Source organism: Marmota marmota, unplaced genomic scaffold, assembly GCF_001458135.2.
Source record: "Marmota marmota marmota unplaced genomic scaffold, marMar, whole genome shotgun sequence".
Lineage (NCBI taxonomy): Eukaryota > Metazoa > Chordata > Mammalia > Rodentia > Sciuridae > Marmota > Marmota marmota.
This window is the reverse complement of record NW_026000108.1, coordinates 18,802,073-18,823,147: the sequence shown is the minus strand read 5'-3', so window position 1 is coordinate 18,823,147 and position 21,075 is coordinate 18,802,073. Positions and strand designations below refer to the sequence as shown.

At 44.4% G+C, this 21,075-nt stretch overlaps 1 long non-coding RNA gene and 1 pseudogene across 1 annotated transcript in view; both read left to right on the top strand.

The window, feature by feature from the left end:
• LOC125610944 overlaps positions 1–20,254 on the top strand; it is a 46,700-nt gene extending 26,446 nt beyond the window's left edge. Inside the window, exons 3-4 of the long non-coding RNA XR_007341048.1 lie at positions 18,553–18,612; positions 19,305–20,254. This is a non-coding gene — a long non-coding RNA (uncharacterized LOC125610944). The remainder of the gene's footprint in view (positions 1–18,552; positions 18,613–19,304) is intronic.
• Positions 4,660–4,811, top strand: LOC125611020 (annotated as a pseudogene).
• Positions 20,255–21,075: the final 821 nt, after the last annotated feature.

Below are 21,075 nucleotides of genomic sequence, written 5' to 3'. Positions count from 1 at the left end.
TCCGAAAATTTTGTAGGTCCTTCCACAGATCCATCTCGGCCTAAGTCCCTCAATTAATCTGTATTTGGGGTAAAAATGGGAGTTCATAACCCACTTGAATATAATGTATGAAATATGATATGTCAAGAGCTTTGTAATGTTTTGAACAACCAATAAAAAAAATATTAACACAGATGCTCTTAACAATCATTTGAGAACCACCATGAATCTGGTGCTTCTTATACCTGATGCCAACTCTTGGAGGAAGTGTTCATTCTGATGCCAGAGGTGGTTGAGAGAACAAGAGTTTCTTGCCCAGGGAAACAGTGACTCTGATATTCCAGCTGAGGCCAGGATACAAGCCCATATCCCATCCACTACATGCTTTTGACTTCTCAGTTGGACCTGTCTGTCATGAATAACAAGGTCTTCTGGAGTCCTTTGAGTGTGTTGTGAGTAGCACCTGGAGACACACCCCAGTTTTAGCTGATGGAGGTGCTGTTTCCTCGTGCATCTACCTCCAGCCTATCAGTGGTCTCCAGATGAGCCTCTGGGGTTCCCCTTGACATCCTGGGCGGCTCCTTCTGCGTCACCTCTCACATTCGCCTCTGCTATCCATCAGTGGCCCACGCCCAGGGAAGCACAGTCTTCCAGGGATCATTTGAAGTGTGTGCATTGGCTGGGGTGGGTTTGGTACCTTGGCCCTAATGGCCCTTGGTGGTGGCCAGGATTCAGGGATGCTGAATATCATGCCATGAACGAACCAACGAATGAATGACTCCACCCTCAGTGCCAGTAGCACTCCCTCCAACGCGTCAGCTACACCCAAACCAAGCCCCAATCCAAGCCATCTCCTCTGCGATGGCTTTCTCTACCCGCCAGGCCGCGTCATCTCTCCCTGTTGACTGACTCCCTGCCATTACCTCCTCCATCGCTTCTCTGTAGATGGTCCTCCTGCGCTCCCTGCTTCTCTTCTCTTCTTGGTGTGTGAGTCTGTCTGTCAAAGCATGCTGGAGGTGCTTTGGCTCCAGGAAGTGAGTCTGCTCTTTTGTATCCATGAACACTGCACCTCCTGAGCTAAGCCACTCGGTCAAAAATGATTTAAAAAGGTTTCAGTCGATAGTACCCTAAGAATTTCTTTAGAGGTTGTAGCAAGAGAGACACGAACAGTGGCCTTTGTGAAGAATGAGTATAAACATGTATGCTACAGCGTCCTGTGAGAGACCTGGGGGCCGGGTGGGTGGGATGGGGAACCTCAACCCTGGCTGATCTTTGCCTGGGGCTCGGGCAGCTTCGGAACCAGGAGAGAGCTGTGCGAATAGTCAGCCCTGCCGTCAGCCCTCAATCCTGTGCGAATAGTCATCATGATTCATGCACCAGGCCATTAATCCAGCAAGAAGCTGCTAAACGGACAGATGAACAAAAACAGGAGGCCCTTCTGAGAGCCCTAAATTATGTCTCATAGCAGCTTTATGTACTTGAAAGTGAAGGGTATCCCGTGAACACCACGGAAGGTACCTGGAGCCTCTGTTTCTAATAGAAACTTGGGAAATTCAATCAAACTGCTAATAAATTGAGGATTTACGTTGTTCAGTGGTTGGGCTGGCACAGCGATGAAGAAAAGACCACACTTAATCTTTCAGGAGATTTCACTCACAAACGAGTGAGAATTTTTCTTGAGTACTGCTGTTCCTTTCCCTGCTCCCACACCCAGTGCTAAGAACGAGGCCCTGAATCCCGCTCTCTGGAATTCCTCCAGCTCTTCGTGCTTGTTTCCGAGGCCTCCTTTCCTAAGATCTGGGTGGCTGGCAGTGACAGCCTCCTACCTGGTTCACTGGCCTTGTGCACACTACCCAAGTGCTCCACCACTGAGCCACACCCCAGTGATTCCTGCCCATTCTCATCCAGCATCACACACCAACAGATTCACCATCCTTCAAAACAACACGGTCCTCTCACACAATGATTGATGTGAAGTCCTTTAATAGCTCCTCTAAAAAAAAGTTAGTTTTGGATGGACACAATACCTTTGTTTTATTTTATTTATTTTTATGTGGTGCTGAAGATCAAACCCAGTTGCTCACAAGTGCTAGGCAAGCGGTCTACCACTGAGCTAAAACCCAAACCCCAGCTCCCTTTTTTTTTTAAGGATAAATTCAGACCTCTTCCTTACCAAGATTCTTCACCATCATGGTCCTGTTTGCTTCTCCAGCCTTTGCACAGTATAGTCTTCTAATTTGGACTCCTAATCCTTTGGTTAGTTGCCAGATCTCTATGTTCTCCCTGTACAATGTGACCAAGCCCCTAACCTCCTGACTGTGCTTTCAATATTCATCCCCTTATTTCTTCCTCCTTGCCCTGAGTGAGGGGCACCTCTTATTTGGGCCTCCACCACCCATGAGCTTGTTCACCCATCACACGCACCATACCTGTTTTGTACGTCTCTTTTCATTGACTTTGAGAGTCTCAACCAAAATGCAAGGACTATATCTGATGTGTCATTGTTCAACATCTACTAGAGCACCTGGCACCCACTAGATGCAGGGTTTGCCACCTGTATTTGAATGAATGCCTGTGCAAGGTCATAATAAGTAAGACAAGAAGGCTTATTCAGGGACAACTGTAACGTGCATTTATCTCCATGTAATCTCTGCTTTGCTTCTAATGCTGCACTTGGAAAAATTTTCATGGACAATTGAATACCTCATTGTTCCTGAATGATGTATGAGAGTGGTACGATCTTAGGAAAGAGACAAGGTTCAGTATCTCTGGGGAAATCAAAACACACGTCTCCAGTGTACTTCTCTCAAATGATATGAGCATTCATGTTCGATTGATCTATGGATGGAAGAGCTATGTTTTAGTAGATTGAACATTTTGGTTAAATACCTGAGTTTGAAACTTCATGGCTTTATTAAACAATCTTGCTTTGCTTTTAATTCAGTTTTATTTATTTGAACTTTGTGGACTGTGCATCAGTTTCCTAGGGCTACTGTAACAAATGACCCTGGGGAGCCCTAAAGAAAACGAACTTCTCCCACAGTTCTGGAAGCATAAGCCCACAGTCCAAGTGTTGGCAAGCTGCACTCCCCCGGAAGCTCTGGGGGAGAACCTTCCTGGCCTCTTCCAGATTCTGGGGCTCCAGGCATCCCTTGGCTTGTGACTGCTTCACTCCAGTCTCGGGCTCTGACATTACAGGACCTTCTCTTCTGCTCTTTCAAAAACACATGGATTTAGGTAATTATCCGGCTAATCCTGAATGACCTCATCTTGGGCTGCTTAGCTTAATTATACCTGCAAAGACTGTTTTTCCAAAGAAGGTCACATTCACAGCCTCTGGGGATTACCATGTGGACAGCTTGGAAGTGGGAGGGCACGATTCACCCCTCTACCCGCAGCCAATAGTCATTTTAAATACATTTGTAAAAAGCCACTGGGGTACAATTCCAAGTTTCATGGATATTTTACCTTAATTATAAATTACTGTTTTAAAGTGCTTGAAATATATTAAATATAAAATATATATAATATATTAAATATATAAATATATATAATAATATTAATATTAAATGGAGACGCCACCTACTGGTGGCTCAGATTCACAGTTGGCAGTGTGGGGAGAGAACACTGAATGCAGAAACCTGCAGTTGCACAGATGACCCACTGGTGTGTGTTGCACCTGTTGACACACCTGGCTATTCAGATACGGCTCCTTTTCCACTCTGTGCCTCAGTTTCTTTACCTGTGAAGGGGAGGATTCATTCGATCATTCCTTGTTTATTGAAACACTATTATTAGGACAATCACTAGGTAGCAGGGATGTAGTGATGAATAGCGTGAACAAAGTCCCTTACAGACAATAATTCCACACACAGGATTGTTGTATGGTCTAAATGGAATAATTCAAATAAAGATGGTACAGCAGTTATTGGTATTGTTATTCTTACCTTTAAATTCTATTTTTTTTTTTTTTTTTGGTACCGGGTATTGAACCCGGGGTGCTTAACCACTGAGCCACATCCACAGCCCTTTTTATTTATGTGGCTATTTTCACTAAGTTGCTTAGGGCCTTGCTAAGTTACTGAGGCTGGCTTTGAACTTGTGATCCTCCTGCCTCAGCCTCCTGAGCTGCTGGGATTACAGTCGTGCACCACTGCACCTGGTTACATTCTGTTTGATTCAAATGCTTATTTAGAGTTGCCTGCCCTGGCATTATTTGTTGAAGATTGCCAGACTTTGGGGGAATACCTGTTGGTTCTTGCTCTCTGCAGTTTTCTCTGCCTCTTCCTGTCTGGCTAGCTCTTTAGATTTAAACAAATTATGAGGTACTTGGAATTACAAGCCAAGAAAAAGAAAGGGACCTGGAGACACACTTTTCTTTCCCTCTTTCCCCTCCATTCCAGGTTCCCCTTGGTTCGTGCATTCTAGAAGAGACCCTTCATTCTTTTGATATTACTGAATATCTTTCACATGTTGGATAATGCACTCAATGTCGAATATACAAAAACAATGAACTATGGTCTTACAGAAGCCAAGAAAGTTCCAAATTCAAATTCTAAAAATGAGCTGAGTAGACATTGGTGTTTCCAAAGTGTAAGAAGAAAGATGTCCTCCTCCAGGGAGAATTTGGGACAGTGTCGTCAAACCCCAGGCCTCATGATTTTTATAAATTCAAATGCAATAGCTTCTCAATCTTTTGGCTAAGATCAAGTGCAGTATACCTTTAAGTTTAATGTCTAATATGTCCTCTATCCAAGGACAATATTTTTGAGAAGACAGAAATGCTGACCCTGCTTTGAACATTACACAATGTTTTTATGCATCTAATATATAATAAGCTTTGCATAGGCACAGTTTTTTATGTGTTAAAAAAATAAATAAAACATTTGAATGCCACACCATGTCACATGGGCATGGGATTTTCCTTGATGTCTTCATCCTCTGCCTTTGTCTGTGTTCACTTGTTCAACTGGACTTCTCTTAACATCCTGAGAAAGAAATGTTTCTAAGCCCTAAAGAACTTGGAGTGTAGTTTTCAAATGTACATTTTCCAACATTCACAGAATTTCAAGAAGTGCGCCATTTGCCTAGGAGCAGATGATTTCAACACTCTCTCTTGTGATAAGTTGGTGATTGGGAAGCTGATACATGAGTCTAAGGCATTACTATTCTACATTGATGCTTCCGAGGAGGAAGTTAGTCAGGGGAATTTTTTCCTCCCTCACGTTTTATCCCTGCTGAAATAAGTCAAAATACCCTCCGTTCTTTGTATTCAAAGGTGACACGGGTACCAGCACAACCGTCAGCGGCTGTCAATCCCCAGCTTTTGGAAGCCATGTCACGGTGCTTTCCCTTGCTTTTTAGTTTGCTCAGCATGCCTTTGAAGCATCGCTCAACTCATCTCTTCCACAGCTCACTGTTAGGCCAAATTGCACTGTTTCAGCAGGAAGTCAGCTAAATACCTAAAAGCGAGTGGGCAGGGCGTCTCCTTGCTCTGGACTTCAGTGTGTGCTTTTTAAGGAGCAGCCTTCAGAGAGGCAGCATCTGTACCCCCTGGACCCCCTGAACCTGTGCACCCTACACCACAGATTCCTGGATCTCATCCCCAGACCAACAGATTCAGAAATTCTGGGAACAGATTAGATAATCTCCGTGTGTGTGTGTGTGTGTGTGTGTGTGTGTGTGTTCTGCTGGGGACCTCACACATGCTGGACAAATGCTCTACCATGAAGCCACTTCTCCAGTCTGCAATCTGCATTTCAAACAAATGAGCCTTAGGATTCCTATGCGCTGGTATTAAAATCTCTGAATCGAGGGCTTCTGCAGTCACCATCCACGCCTTTGTAGAGCTTTGTGTCTTCATTTCCACAAGGGGTCATCAACCATCTGCAGAAGCTCATTCCCAGAAACATACCTGAGTATCTCCACAAAGGGGAGGCACATTCCTATGATTCAAATCTTCCCAGAAAAACCTCCAACCTTAAATATATTACGGGTCATATTTGGAAAATGTCCCACTTGGCAATTGAGTGATACCATCCTAAATGACGAGGTAGATCCTGAACAAAGAAGACAAATCAAGTTCAAAATGTTAACATACATTGAAAGAAGAGGAGTTTGAATAGTGGGAGAAGAATTCTGTATAACCTTCAACAGAAAGGAAAAAAAAAAGCCCTCAGCTCAGCTGATAGACAGGCAAGAACATTTTCTGCTTTATATTAATAAAATGAAAACGAGGGCACTACCTGGAGCCTTCTTCCTAGACAGGTGGACTCCCAGGGCTGCTCAGGGCAGTCTATATCTCTGGCTGCTGAGATGCCGTCCCAATGGCCCAGAGCTCCATTTACATCTGTATCATTCCTCCAACCACAGACAGCATTTCTGCTTAAGTCTTTTTTTTTTAAACTTGTGATTTTGAAATAATTATAGATGTGCAAGAAATTGCAAAAAAAATCAAAAACACAAAAATTGTGTATACAGAGGTCCCTTACACCCTGCAACCCAGATTCCTCAATGGTAACATCTGTCACAACTATAGTACAACATCAAAACCAGGAAATTGACAGTTGTCATTGGAACAATCCACAGGGCTTATCCAGATTTCACCTATTTTACAGGCACTGCGGGTGTGTGTGTGTGTGTGTGTGTGTGTGTGTGTGTGTGTTATTCCTTGTGATTTTATTACATGTGTACATTAGTATGACCACAAAACTAAGCTGCAGCTCTGGTCTATTACTACAGGGACCCTTCGTAGCTGTGCCCAGCCCCTGTCATCCCCACTCCTGGCTCTAGCAGTGACTAATCTATTCTGTCTCTTCAATTTCACAAAATCATTTTTAATAGTGTTTTACTAGCCTTGAGGCAACCTCCAATCATGCTGAGCTTCCTGCTTAGATTGTCCAAGTTGTCTCTCAAGATACCAATTACTGTTTTTGTTAGCACTCGAGTTACAAAGTTGCATAAATTTTTAGTGGTTTGACTATAATCCTAAAATTCCTAAATGCATTCTTTTTAATGTATAATTTTGCTGAGTGTGTGGTTTTCAGCAATATCTGTTCTGTATCATAAGAGAAATATTTGTATAATGGCTGAAACATAATAGAAGTTTATTATTTTACTCACAGAAGAGTCCAAGAAACATTTTCTGTCTGGCAAGCATTTTGTGGGGGCTGGTGTGAGGGGTGGCACTCATTGTTTCTGTTCATGAACTTTTGAACATGTTCTTTGTTATTGGCTCAGTCCATTTCCTATTAGTATAGCACAATACCCAAGACTGGGGTACTTTATAAATGAGAAAGGTTGATTTCAGATAATGGTTCTGGAGGCTGGGAGGTTCAAGGTCTTGGGGCCATATGTCTTCTTGCTTTTGGGGATTCACTGCACAGTCTGGAGGAGGTAGACAAATTAGTTCCACAAGAGATCTACTCTCAAGATAACCCATTTATCCTGAAATGGATTAATCCATTCATGACATCAGAATTCACGTAATCACTTCTTAGAGGTCCCACTTGGTCCCACCTCTTAATAGCTCACAGCAAGGATTCAATTTCAAAGAGTTTTTTTTTAAATGGGGACTTTTAAGCTGTAGCAATTATCCTTAATTATGAATCTCAACTCTAATCTCATTTTCAAAATAATCATAAATTAAAATATGCATGTTTTCATTTTAACCAAAGATAATACCATTTGTCAGACATCACTAAAGAACATTGCTAAAGAATTTGGTTCTTGGGGCTGGGGTTGTGGCTCAGCAGTAGAGCACTTGTCTAGCACGTGCGAGGCACTGGGTTCACTCAGCACCACTTAAAAATAAATAAATAAATGTCCAACTACAACAAATATATATATATATATATATATAAGCATTTGGTTCTTAAGTTACTTCTGAACAACTGTGATGGTCAAGTTTTGTGAACCAGCCCCCCTGCCCCCCAAGCCTTCTTCCATCCTGTCCTCTCCTCCTCTCCTGTAGCAGCAACTCTCCCAGCTCCTGCCAGCCCCTCATCTGCTTCCATCTCTCCACACAGCCAGGCCTTTCCGCTTCCTTTCTTTAGAGAAGGCAGCTGCCCTGCCAGTGGGAGGGGGAGGCTGCCCTGGGTCAGCCCTGATCACAGGTGTGTCTGGCCAGTTCTAGACACCGCAAGGGGAGCTCATTTGGCAACATCTCTAATGTAGACTTTATCAGTGATAAAGATGATATCTTGGGCTCTATGTATCTTACTTCTTAATTGGTTCAAAACCTGCATGGGCAAAACACTTGCATTTATTGGGCCTCACTCAAAGTGCCTAAGAAAATACATAGACAGACAGACAGACAGATAGACACACACACACACACACACACACACACAGCTTTTGTTTTTTATAATGAAACTTCAAAGGATGAAGATGACTGTTTTGTTTGTTTGTCTCTGGTAGGGAACAGGTAGAGGGGAAGGGATATTGAAGCAACTAAAGAAGTGAGGAAATCTGATCAAAATATGAGGATGAGGTAAGGTGAGTGGGCCACGTGGATTCTGCTTCTATTGGGGAGATGGGATATTGCTGCTCAAAGCTTTAATAGTGTTGAAGAAGAGCCTGACATTGGAATTCTTATCAGGAGCCTTAGATCTGAATGGAGTAGGGCATGACTTCCATATTCCTGAAAGCTTCAGGTGATACTGATGACCCTGGTCCCCAGACATCTCTAGTGTCAAGCCTGTATGAGATCGGAAATTACTACCCTTTGCTCTCAATAATCACTCATCAATCTATTTATTTTGAAGCAAATTTATGCTAACAGTTGTTTTGATTAATTTTATATTTCTGATGTATGTACAATTCTCTAAGTATACCCCCACCTGGACAGGTTGCTCATGTGACTCACATGCCCCTACCTTCCAATGACCCCATTATCAACAAGCTTTGGAGTCTTTGACAGGCCACTCTAAAGTGCAATGGTTTAAAACCACCACCATTTATTTTGGTCATAGTCCTGGACTGGGTTCCACTGGGCCACATTACCAATCTTTACAGGGCTTACCTGTGCATCTGGCCATCTGTGAGGAGCTGGAGAGCTGTTCCTCAGGTGGTGCTGGCATTGACTGGAACATTGCAGGGGACTGAGTCACACATTTCCCATCCTCCAACTTCCCAGAGTGGGTTTGTACCTATGGTGGCAGAAATACATTAGGGTGAGCCCAAGGTGAAAACTCTTTCCTACACATTTGGTTGTGCTCATTGCTGGCGCAGCACTGAAGGAGGCAAGCTGCACACATCTAAATCACATCTACTACCTTCTATCCCATTGATCCAAGTGACTGGCAGCATCCACTCCAGGGTGGAACAGAATTGCCCAAAGGTGTGGACACTGGGAGGGGAAGCATTTGTGATTGCTTTTGAAATTGGACTATTCAAGTTCAAGTTGACCTTTAAGGCCAATCCCAGAAAGGCCTTGTTGGCTTATTTTTATCCCACAGGATTGCTCTTTCACTTCTTTCTTACTGGAATCTTCTTTCTATTTATCTTTGGATACAGCCCCAGTTCATTTTCAATAACTAGCTCCTTTGTAAGCTTGATATCTAAATTGGATGAGGTTGTTAGTTACAAAACACATTTAATTCAAACAATTATAGTTACTGGTGTGTAGCATGCATCCTCTGTTCCATCAGATATTTCTGAAGGGCTGTGTTCATTTTTGCATTCCTCTATCATGCAACAAATATCAATTGCTATTACTTATTTATACCAATTACTTTATATATTTTATTTTTATTTTATTTATTCATTTATTTATTTTTTATTTTTTATTGTGGGTTGTTCAAAACATTACAAATTTCTTGACATATCATATTCGACACTTTGATTCAAGTGGGTTATGAACTCCCACCTTCACCCCATACACAGATTGCAGAATCACATCAGTTACACATCCATCGATTTACAAATTGCCATCCTAGTGTCTGTTGTGCTCCGCTGCCTTTCCCATCCTCCACCCTCCCCCCTCCCCACCTCTCCCCTCCCCTCCCCTCCTCTCTCTCTACCCCCTCCACTGTATAACCCTGAGGGTCTCCTTCCATTACCATGCAATTTCCCTTCTCTCTCCCTTTCCCTCCCACCTCTCATCCCTGTTAAATGTTAATCTTCTTCTCCTGCTCTTCGTCCCTACTCTGTTCTTAGTTACTCTCCTTATATCAAAGAAGACATTTGGCATTTGTTTTTTAGGGATTGGCTAGCTTCACTTAGCATAATCTGCTCTAATGCCATCCATTTCCCTGTAAATTCTATGATTTTGTCATTTTTTAATGCAGAGTAATACTCCATTGTGTATAAATGCCACATTTTTTTTATCCATTCGTCTATTGAAGGGCATCTAGGTTGGTTCCACAGTCTTGCTATTGTGAATTGTGCTGCTATGAACATCGATGTAGCAGTGTCCCTGTAGCATGCTCTTTTTAGGTCTTTAGGGAATAGACCAAGAAGGGGAATAGCTGGGTCAAATGGTGGCTCCATTCCCAGCTTTCCAAGAAATCTCCATACTGCTTTCCAAATTGGCTGCACCAATTTGCAGTCCCACCAGCAATGTACAAGTGTACCCTTTTCCCCACATCCTCGCCAGCACTTGTTGTTGTTTGACTTCATAATGGCTGCCAATCTTACTGGAGTGAGATGGTATCTTAGGGTGGTTTTGATTTGCATTTCTCTGACAGCTAGAGATGGTGAGCATTTTTTCATGTACTTGTTGATTGACTGTATGTCCTCCTCTGAGAAGTGTCTGTTCAGGTCCTTGGCCCATTTGTTGATTGGGTTGTTTGTTCTCTTATTGTCTAATTTTTTGAGTTCTTTGTATACTCTGGATATTAGGGCTCTATCTGAAGTGTGAGGAGTAAAGATTTGTTCCCAGGGTGTAGGCTCCCTATTTACCTCTCTTATTGTTTCTTTTGCTGAGAAAAAACTTTTTAGTTTGAGTAAGTCCCATTTGTTGATTCTAGTTATTAACTTTTGTGCTATGGGTGTCCTATTGAGGAATTTGGAGCCCGACCCCACAGTATGTAGATCGTAGCCAACTTTTTCTTCTATCAGACGGCGTGTCTCTGATTTGATATCAAGCTCCTTGATCCATTTTGAATTAACTTTTGTGCATGGCGAGAGAAAGGGATTCAGTTTCATTTTGTTGCATATGGATTTCCAGTTTTCCCAGCACCATTTGTTGAAGATGCTATCCTTCCTCCATTGCATGCTTTTAGCCCCTTTATCAAATATAAGATAGTTGTAGTTTTGTGGATTGGTTTCTGTGTCCTCTATTCTGTACCATTGGTCCACCCGCCTGTTTTGGTACCAGTACCATGCTGTTTTTGTTACTATTGCTCTGTAGTATAGTTTGAAGTCTGGTATCGCTATACCGCCTGATTCACACTTCCTGCTTAGCATTGTTTTTGCTATTCTGGGTCTTTTATTTTTCCATATGAATTTCATGATTGCTTTCTCTATTTCTACAAGAAATGCCGTTGGGATTTTGATTGGCATTGCATTAAACCTATAGAGAACTTTTGGTAATATCGCCATTTTGATGATGTTAGTTCTGCCTATCCATGAACAGGGTATATTTTTCCATCTTCTAAGATCTTCTTCTATTTCTCTCTTTAGGGTTCTGTAGTTTTCATTGTATAAGTCTTTCACCTCTTTTGTTAGGTTGATTCCCAAGTATTTTATTTTTTTTGAAGATATTGTGAATGGAGTGGTTGTCCTCATTTCCATTTCAGAGGATTTGTCGCTGATATACAGGAATGCCTTTGATTTATGCGTGTTGATTTTATATCCTGCCACTTTGCTGAATTCATTTATTAGCTCTAATAGTTTCTTTGTAGAGCCTTTTGGGTCTGCTAGGTATAGAATCATATCATCTGCAAATAGTGATAATTTAAGTTCTTCTTTTCCTATTTTGATGCCTTTAATTTCTTTCGTCTGTCTAATTGCTCTGGCCAGTGTTTCGAGAACTATGTTGAACAGAAGTGGAGAGAGAGGGCATCCCTGTCTTGTTCCAGATTTTAGAGGGAATGCCTTCAGTTTTTCTCCATTCAGAATGATGCTAGCCTGAGGCTTAGCATAGATTGCTTTTACAATATTGAGGTATGTTCCTGTTATCCCTAGTTTTTCTAGAGTTTTGAACATAAAGGGATGCTGTACTTTGTCGAATGCTTTTTCCGCATCTATCGAGATGATCATATGGTTCTTATTTTTAAGTCTATTGATGTGGTGAATAACATTTATTGATTTCCGTATATTGAACCAGCCTTGCATCCCAGGGATGAATCCTACTTGATCATGGTGTACAATTTTTTTGATATGTTTTTGTATCCGATTCGCCAGAATTTTATTGAGGATTTTTGCATCTAGGTTCATTAGAGATATTGGTCTGTAGTTTTCTTTCTTTGAAGTGTCTTTGTCTGGTTTAGGTATCAGGGTGATGTTGGCCTCGTAGAATGAATTTGGAAGTTCTCCCTCTTTTTCTATTTCCTGAAGTAGCTTGAAAAGTATTGGTATTAGTTCCTCTTTAAAGGTTTTGTAAAACTCTGCTGTATACCCATCCGGTCCTGGGCTTTTCTTAGTTGGTAGTCTTTTGATGGTTTCTTCTATTTCCTCAATTGATATTGGTCTGTTTAGGTTGTCTATATCCTCCTGACTCAATCTGGGCAGATCATATGACTTAAGAAATTTATCTATGCCTTCACTATCTTCTAATTTATTGGAGTATAAGGATTCAAAATAGTTTTTGATTATCTTCTGTATTTCTGAAGTGTCTGTTGTGATATTGCCTTTTTCATCCCGTATGCTAGTAATTTGAGTTCTCTCTCTTCTTCTCTTCGCTAGCATCGCTAAGGGTCTGTCGATTTTGTTTATTTTTTCAAAGAACCAACTTTTAGTTTTGTCAATTTTTTCAATTGTTTCTTTTGTTTCGATTTCATTAATTTCAGCTCTGATTTTCATTATTTCTTGCCTTCTACTTCTTTTGCTGTTGTTTTGCTCTTCTTTTTCAAGGATTTTGAGATGAAGTATGAGATCATTTATTTGTTGGTTTTTTCTTTTTTTAAGGAATGAACTCCAAGCAATGAATTTTCCTCTTAGAACTGCTTTCAATGTGTCCCATAGATTCCGATATGTTGTGTCTGTGTTTTCATTTATCTCTAAGAATTTTTTAATTTCCTCCTTGATGTCTTCTATAACCCATTGATCATTCAGTAACCTATTGTTCATTCTCCAAGTGATGTATGCTTTTTCCTTCCTTCTTTTATCGTTGATTTTCAGTTTCATTCCATTATGATCAGATAAGATGCATGGTATTATCTCTACTCCTTTATATTGTCTAAGAGTTGCCCTGTGACATAATATATGATCTATTTTTGAGAAGGATCCATGTGCTGCTGAGAAAAAAGTGTAACTGCTTGATGTTGGGTGGTATACTCTATATATGTCAATTAGGTCTAGGTTATTAATAGTGTTATTGAGTTCTATAGTTTCCTTATTCAACTTTTGTTTGGAAGATCTGTCCAGTGGCGAGAGAGGTGTGTTGAAGTCTCCCATGATTATGGTATGGTGGTCTATTAGACTCTTGAACTTGAGAAGAGTTTGTTTGACGAACATAGCTGCACCATTGTTTGGGGCATAAATATTTATGATTGTTATGTCTTGTTGGTGTATGGTTCCCTTAAGCAGTATGTAGTGTCCCTCTTTATCCCTTTTGATTAACTTTGGCTTGAAATCTATTTTATTTGATATGAGTATGGACACTCCTGCTTGTTTCCGAAGTCCATATGAGTGATATGATTTTTCCCAACCTTTCACCTTCAGCCTATGTATGTCTTTTCCTATCAAATGCGTCTCCTGTAGGCAGCATATTGTTGGGTCTTGTTTTGTGATCCATTCTACTAGCCTGTGTCTCTTAATTGGTGAGTTTAAGCCATTAACATTTAGGGTTATTATTGAGATATGGGTTGTTCTTCCAGCCATATTTGTTTATTTCTGTTACTAAACATGGTTTGTTTTCCTCTTTGATTATTTCCCCCCCCTTTACTGTCCTACCTCCCACTGTTGGTTTTCATTGTTATTTTCCATTTCCTCTTCCTGTAATGCTTTGGCGAGGATGTTTTGAAGAGATGGTTTTCTAGCTGCGAATTCTTTAAACTTTTGTTTATCGTGGAAGGTTTTAATTTCATCTTCCATCCTGAAGCTTAATTTCGCTGGATACACAATTCTTGGTTGGAACCCATTTTCTTTCAGTGTTTGAAATATGTTATTCCAGGATCTTCTAGCTTTCAGAGTCTGTGTTGAAAGATCAGCTGTTATCCTGATTGGCTTACCCCTAAATGTAATCTGCTTCCTTTCTCTTGTAGCTTTTAAAATTCTCTCCTTATTCTGTATGTTGGGCATCTTCATTATAATGTGTCTAGGTGTGGATCTCTTATGATTTTGCACATTCGGCGTCCTGTAGGCTTCTAGGATTTGGGATTCTGTCTCATTCTTCAAGTCTGGGAAGTTTTCTCGTATTATTTCATTGAATAGACTGCTCATTCCTTTGGTTTGGAGCTCTGTACCTTCCTGTATCCCAATGACTCTTAAGTTTGGTCTCTTAATGTTATCCCATATTTCTTGGATGTTCTGCTCATGGTTTCTTAACAGTCTTGCTGAGCTGTCTATGTTCTTTTCCAGTTGAAATACTTTGTCTTCATTGTCTGATGTTCTATCTTCTAAGTGTTCTACTCTGCTGGTAGTATTCTCCATTGAGTTTTTAAGTTGGTTTATTGCTTCCTGCATTTCTAGGATTTCTGATTGTTTGTTTTTTATAACCTCTATCTCCCTGTATAGTTGATCCTTTGCTTCCTGGATTTGTTTGCGTAATTCGTTGTCGAAGTGATCTTTCATTGTCTGATTTTGCTGTTTAATGTCTTCCTTGATACTCCAGATCATCTGAAGCATGTATATCCTGAATTCTTTATCTGACATTCCATCTGCTGCAGCTGTTACCTCTTCTAAAGTTGCGTTGACCTGCATTGCTTGTGGTCCTTTCTTTCCTTGTCTTTTCATACTGCTTGCGTATCTTTCCTGCAGGTGCGGGCGGCGGCTCTGCTCTCTCCTTATTCCAATTGGGGTGTCGTGGCTACCACGCCGGCAGGTCACTGTGCCTGTTCTGGGAGCTGGCGGCGGCTCTGTTCTGCCCCTACTCCAATTGGGGTGAGGAGTGTACCACGCCGGCAGGCCACCGGTTCTGATCCGCCAGTCGGTTGCAGGTTTGCCTACCCTGCAGACACGGGCGGCGGTTCTACTCTGCCCCTATTCCAAATGGGGTGTCGTGACTACCCCGCCTGCAGGACGCTGGGCCTGTTCCTGGCACGGGCGGCGACTCTGCTCTGCCACTACTCCAATTAGGGTGGTGTTTGTACCACGCCGGCAGGCTCCTGGGCCTGATCCGCCGGTCTGTTGTAGGTCTGCCTACCTTGGAGGCGCGGGCGGCGGATCTGCCCTGCCCCTCCTACCACGCCTGCGGACCCCTGGGTCTGATCTGCAGTTTGATCACTGGTCTGCTCACCCTGCGGGCACGGGTGGCGGTTCCGCTCCGCCCCCACTCCAATTGGGGTCACGTGACCACCACACCGGCAGGGCCTGATCCGGGCGTGGGAGAAGGATCTGCTCTGCCCCTACTCCAGTTGGGGTGACATGTGTACCACACTGGCAGGCCACTGGGCCTGACCCGCCAGGCTGTCACAGGTCTGTTTACCTTGCAAGCGCGAACGGCGGCTCTGCCCTGCCCCTCCTACCACGCCCATGTACCACTGGGTCGCGGGTCTGCCCACCTTGCGGGTGCGGGTGGCGGCTCCGCTCCGCCCCCTCTCCAATTGGGGTCACGCGGTCACCACGCTGGCGAGCCGCTGGGCCTGCTCCGGGCGCTGGCGGCGGCCCGGCTTCTCCCCTCTGGCTCAACGACAAATTGAGGAGACTCGGGTGACTGTGCCTCACCCCCCCTACCAGGAGACCAACTGCTTATGTCACCGCTGGTATTGATGAAGTTCTCTCCTCCGCCGCTTTCTGCTGACATCAGATCTCTGCCATGTTGGTATCCTATGCGAATGGCAGCATTTCGTTCCCCTTGCCGGGCAACCAAAGCAACGGGTGAGTCCTGACCGGCCCTCAGCAGGACCCGGACCGAGAAGCAGTTTCCGCGGGCTCCTAGCCCCGGTCCAGGGAAGTTCCGGGAGCCGGAACTCGGCCGCCCCGCGCTCGGTGTTCTCTCCGATAAGCTCAGGTTCTAAGAAGCACCCAGGCGCTGAACCCTAGCAATCTGTCTGCAAGCCGCAGGCGAATTGCAGCCTGAAATTACCTGTTCTATGGCTGAATGAGCTGCGGTCCGTCGAAAACAGGGAAGGTGACGTCAGTTTACCAACATGGTGGCTGCTGGCCTCCTCTGTGGTCTGACCGGTGTGGAGAACCGAGATGGACCGCTTCCTTCCCCCGTCTCGAACCCAGAATTCAGCCCTGAGTATGGTGCTTGCGCGGCTGGCAGAAACTGCAGCGCTGTAACCCTGCGTCTCTATCCCAGCGCGCGCTACAGACTCTAGCCGCGGGGCGATTTGCTGAATAAGCAGTTTTACCCTCCGTGCGACAAACCTCTCGCGTTTGAGTCCCCGTAGCCGATCCTCGTGCGATGGAAATCCTTCCTCCAGGTTCCGGAGCACCCCACTGTTGCTGGAAATTCCTAACAAGATATCCTTTAGCCGTCCTGACTTGTCATACTCCCACACAGTGAAGCAGCACACGGGGGTAATGCACTCCCCTCGCCGCCATCTTCCTTCTCTCACTTTATATATTTTAAATCCCATAAAAATATAGGCAGTCTTAGTGATTCCTTTTTACAGAATAGGAAACTAAAGCACAAGAGAACTAAAGTTACTTGACCAAGATCATAGAGCTAGGAAGCCTCAGAGCCAGGATTTTAACTCCTGTCTCTTAAACTCGGGATCCTGTCCTTTTCCACTCATCTCCTAATAGAATGGAAAGTAGTGCTCATGAATAAGCCACATGCAGATATTAAGAAGTGACCAGGATGGATGTGATCGTGCACTTGTTAGACTGTAAGTGTCAGGCTCTGGGGATAGAAGACATCAAGGTTAATGAGTTTCTCTTCTCAGCTTCAGATTTTGGACTTAGATCTATAGATTCACAAATTATTCTCAGTTCTCTTAGAGATCAACAGTCTTTGTTGAACTGAACCATTATAACCCATGTCACGAGATACTTAGGGTCTGTGGAGATAGAGAAGGGACTCCCACATCAGCACAATTGTCGGATGGCCACAACCATCTTTAATCAATAGGGAAACTGAGGGAAGATGAGAAGGTTGCAGGGTGAGGTTACTTCCTGCTCCTTCCAAAAGGGATTTGAGACCGTTGCACAGGGAGCTGTTATTTTTAAGGAACACGGTCCCCAATGAGTCCTGTGAGTCACTCTTGATGAAAGGCTTACTCTGCCAAGCCAACAAGAGACTCATGGTGAGTCACCAAGGCTCCAACTCTCTTGGATATTGCTGGAAAAATTCTTCTCCCTCAACTTTCCATTCTGGATATTCCATAAAAACATCAATATTGGGCTTCACTTTATTGGTTTGGGATTGTGGCATCTGTTCTTCCCTTCCTGGCATTGCTGTTGTAGTGTGGGCAGCCTGGTCTCCGGAGAGGTCAATGACTTCAGCTTAGTTACCTACACATGGGGTGGCTGGTCAGTCTTTCTCTTGACGTCAATAATGCAGGGAAAATAATAACACAACCAGGTGTGGTGAATGATTCCTTTTCTAAAAAAAATATTTTCACGTATGAAAAATATGGTCCTCAGTTGAGACTGTGAGTAGGAGCAGTGCACACACTCAGTGGAAGGGTCAGGATTGAGTGCAGGAAACAGGCACAATCTTAGATACTTGAACTTTGAACTCTAATGCAGGGGATGGGGAATTTTAAAAGTTGTCGGAAGGTCTTGTGCTGTGGGCTCTAGGCCGGGTGGCTAGAAAGACTCCTAGGGCACTATAGGAACACCTCCCTGGGGAGCTCTACCTTGGAGGCCACCTCTAGGGCTGCTGGTTTCAAGAGCCCTCTGCTGAGACCGGGTTGTCAGGAAGCCACACTGCCAACTCACACTGCCTGTGGACACTCAGAAGGCTGTAGAACATTCGCCCAAAGGCCCAAAGCCTATGTGTCTGCTACCTTGTTTGCCAACAACAAGAAAAGGTTGAATGGACTGTCCTCTGCTGGAGCTGCCTCCCAGGCTCAGGTGATACAGTTGTCTCCAAAAGCACTGGATCCAGGACCCTTGTGGATACCAAAGTCCTTGGTGCCCGTTGCCTTATGTAAAATGGCATATTTGAATAAAACCCCCACACATCCTCCTTCCACTTTAGATCATCTCTGGGTGACTTATGATACCCAACACAACATCAATTCTATCTAAACAGCTGCTATATTGGACTCTTTAGGGAATAATGACAAGGAGAAGTCAGTACATGCTCACACAGACACAATTTCTATTCTGAATACTTTTGGTTCATCTTTGCAGATATGGGAAACTGACTGTACAGTCTGATTGGCCAAACTTAACCGGCTTCTGAGACACTAGGTAAGAGTGAGCCTGGAGAATGTATTTGTTGGTTTCCAGGCCCTGGAGGGAAGATCCAGGGAGGGGTCTGCTTTTCCATGCACCTAATATCAAGCAGCACAGTCACTATCCCGGGGACATGGCTGTCCCCTTCCCTGTTGTCATCACCCCCTTCCACAGAAGAGTGAACTAGAGGCCTTGGGTGATTTGCACACATATTTGTGAGGAGGGGAGTGGCACTGAACTCCATCTGCCTGATTGCAGAGACACACTCCCCAGCCGTCCTTGGCCACCGTACCCTGCTCTTCATCACTGCCTCGCCACCTGCCACCACGCTGAAGTCACAGGCTCCGAAACTCTCCCTCACTCTGTTTCAAGTGTCAGCAAGCCCCAGGCTCCGGGGCTGTTCACAGGCTCCTGACAGGTCTCCTGCGGCTTTTCTCTGGCTCCTGCTTTTATAGGGAACAGGACCCATCTCTGCAGTCTTAGTGCTCAGAGGAAGCTTTCTCTGCTAACTCTCTTCCCTCTGGAGAGAGGACTGCTTCAGTGATCCCAGGGAAGGTCTGAAATGGCCTCTGCTACAACCACTTCTGCTTTTTTCCATCCCTTTCCAACAGAAATAGGGAAGATGAAGGCAAGACCCTGCTTTACGGATTTTTCTCAGTCTCAGCAAAGTGTAATGGCTCCACTCTGTTTTCTTCCTGGAATCACAGGAGGCTTCTCCCGGCAGCCCAGCCGCCCATTCTTCCACTCCTCCTCTCCCTTCCAACTGTTCCTTGGAGCTTGGCCTTGGTGTGGACGTGGATTTGCTTCAAATTTTTAAGAGGCCTCATTAGTGAAGTTGGCAACTGACGGATCCTACCACGCCTCTTAAGAGAATCACCAGGTCCCCTCCCGCAAACATTTTAAAACGCTCCTGAACGGAATGGTAAAGCAGTGTGGCCATCGCTTGTCTATTTGCATCTGCCATTGGAAAACACCTCCTCAGTTTAAAATGCCCTCAGGACACAAGTTGTCCCCTATTTGTGCCCGGTCCCTGCTTGCTTTCCTCTCTCTACACCGGGGTTCATTCAGCAACCATTAAATGATAGGCCACCTTTGGGACCCATTCTTGCTCATTCATTCTAAAATATTTGTGAATCCTTTCCAGGCACTGTGCTAAGTGCTCAGAAGAGTTGGTGAATAAATAGTCCGTGTTTCCAGAAGCTTCCAATGCGGACATTACACAAGCAACCAATTACTCCAAACCAGGTTCCTACTTAAGTAGTCAGGGAAGGCTTCCCAAAGGCGGCAACATTTATGTCGAGTGGAAAGTAGGAGGCTGCCGTGTAGAATGAAGAAGGGGAAAACAGAGGAGAGCAGGTACAGCACGTGGGAAGGTGCCGAGTGAGGAAAGGAAAGCGTCTGCATTTCAGGATCTACAAGGAGTCCCCCTGGCCAGAGGCAGGAGCGGACTCAGGGTCCGTGGACCAGACCTTTAGGACCTGGTAGGGCGAGGTAAGAACTTGGGATTATGTGCGCAGTGTGACAGGAAAGGGTTCAAGGGGAGGGATGGGCTGCCCACTTGGAGTAATTGCCATGACTGAGTGGGGACTGGACTGGGACAAAGGGGAGAGGAGGAAATCGGAGGACAGCAGCTACTGAGGCTGCCCAGCATGGACTAGGCGAGGAAGAGTTGGAGAGAGGTGTGGGTGGGATGTGAGTGGTGGGGAGGTGGAGGGGTCACTGATGCTGAGTGTTTTTCTCCAGTGATGCTGGGGCTCAGTGTCATGGCATCCTGCACCAATATGGCGGAGGGGGCTTTTCTGGCCACGGAGGCTAACGGCCTTATGAATCTTGACAACCTATCCTCTCTCCCCTCTGGTCATGTCTTGTTAGTCCATCCACATTCCAGTGGATAGAACCCTGAGGCTGCACAGTTACCTGCCTACAGCCTGGACCATGGATGCCTCTGGGCTCTGACAGTACTGTGGTGGTTAAGGACACAGTCTCCAGAGCCAGGCAGCCTGGCTCAAACCCTGACTTGTTCTCTGGTCTAATGGTGCAAGTCCATCTGGCGTCTCTGCGGCTTGGCTTCTTCGGTTGTAAAATGGGGTGCAGATGTGGCTCGGGTTTCACTGAGTTGCTGGGAGGGCTGGATGAGCTGCTGCCGGTAAAGTCCTCAGAACGCGTCTGGCTCAGTGTTAGTCCTTAGCGGTGTGAATCAGTGGGGACCAGGTACCTCTGAGCCATCTGATTTCATTCTACACCCATCCTTACAGCAGGGTTTAGTGTCTCAAGGCATCTTCTAAGTAGATCCAACCCCACAAGTGGACTAATAAGAAAGGAGACTTTACCAAGTATCTCAGGGGGAGAAGGAGGATGAGGTTTCCTTGGGAGTGCTCAGTGCCCCAGCTCAAAATCCCTATTGAAAATCTGGCCCCTTTCCTGTTGGTACACCCTCTGCTGGGCCTCCCCAGTCCTGCAGTTTCCATGGCCTCTGGG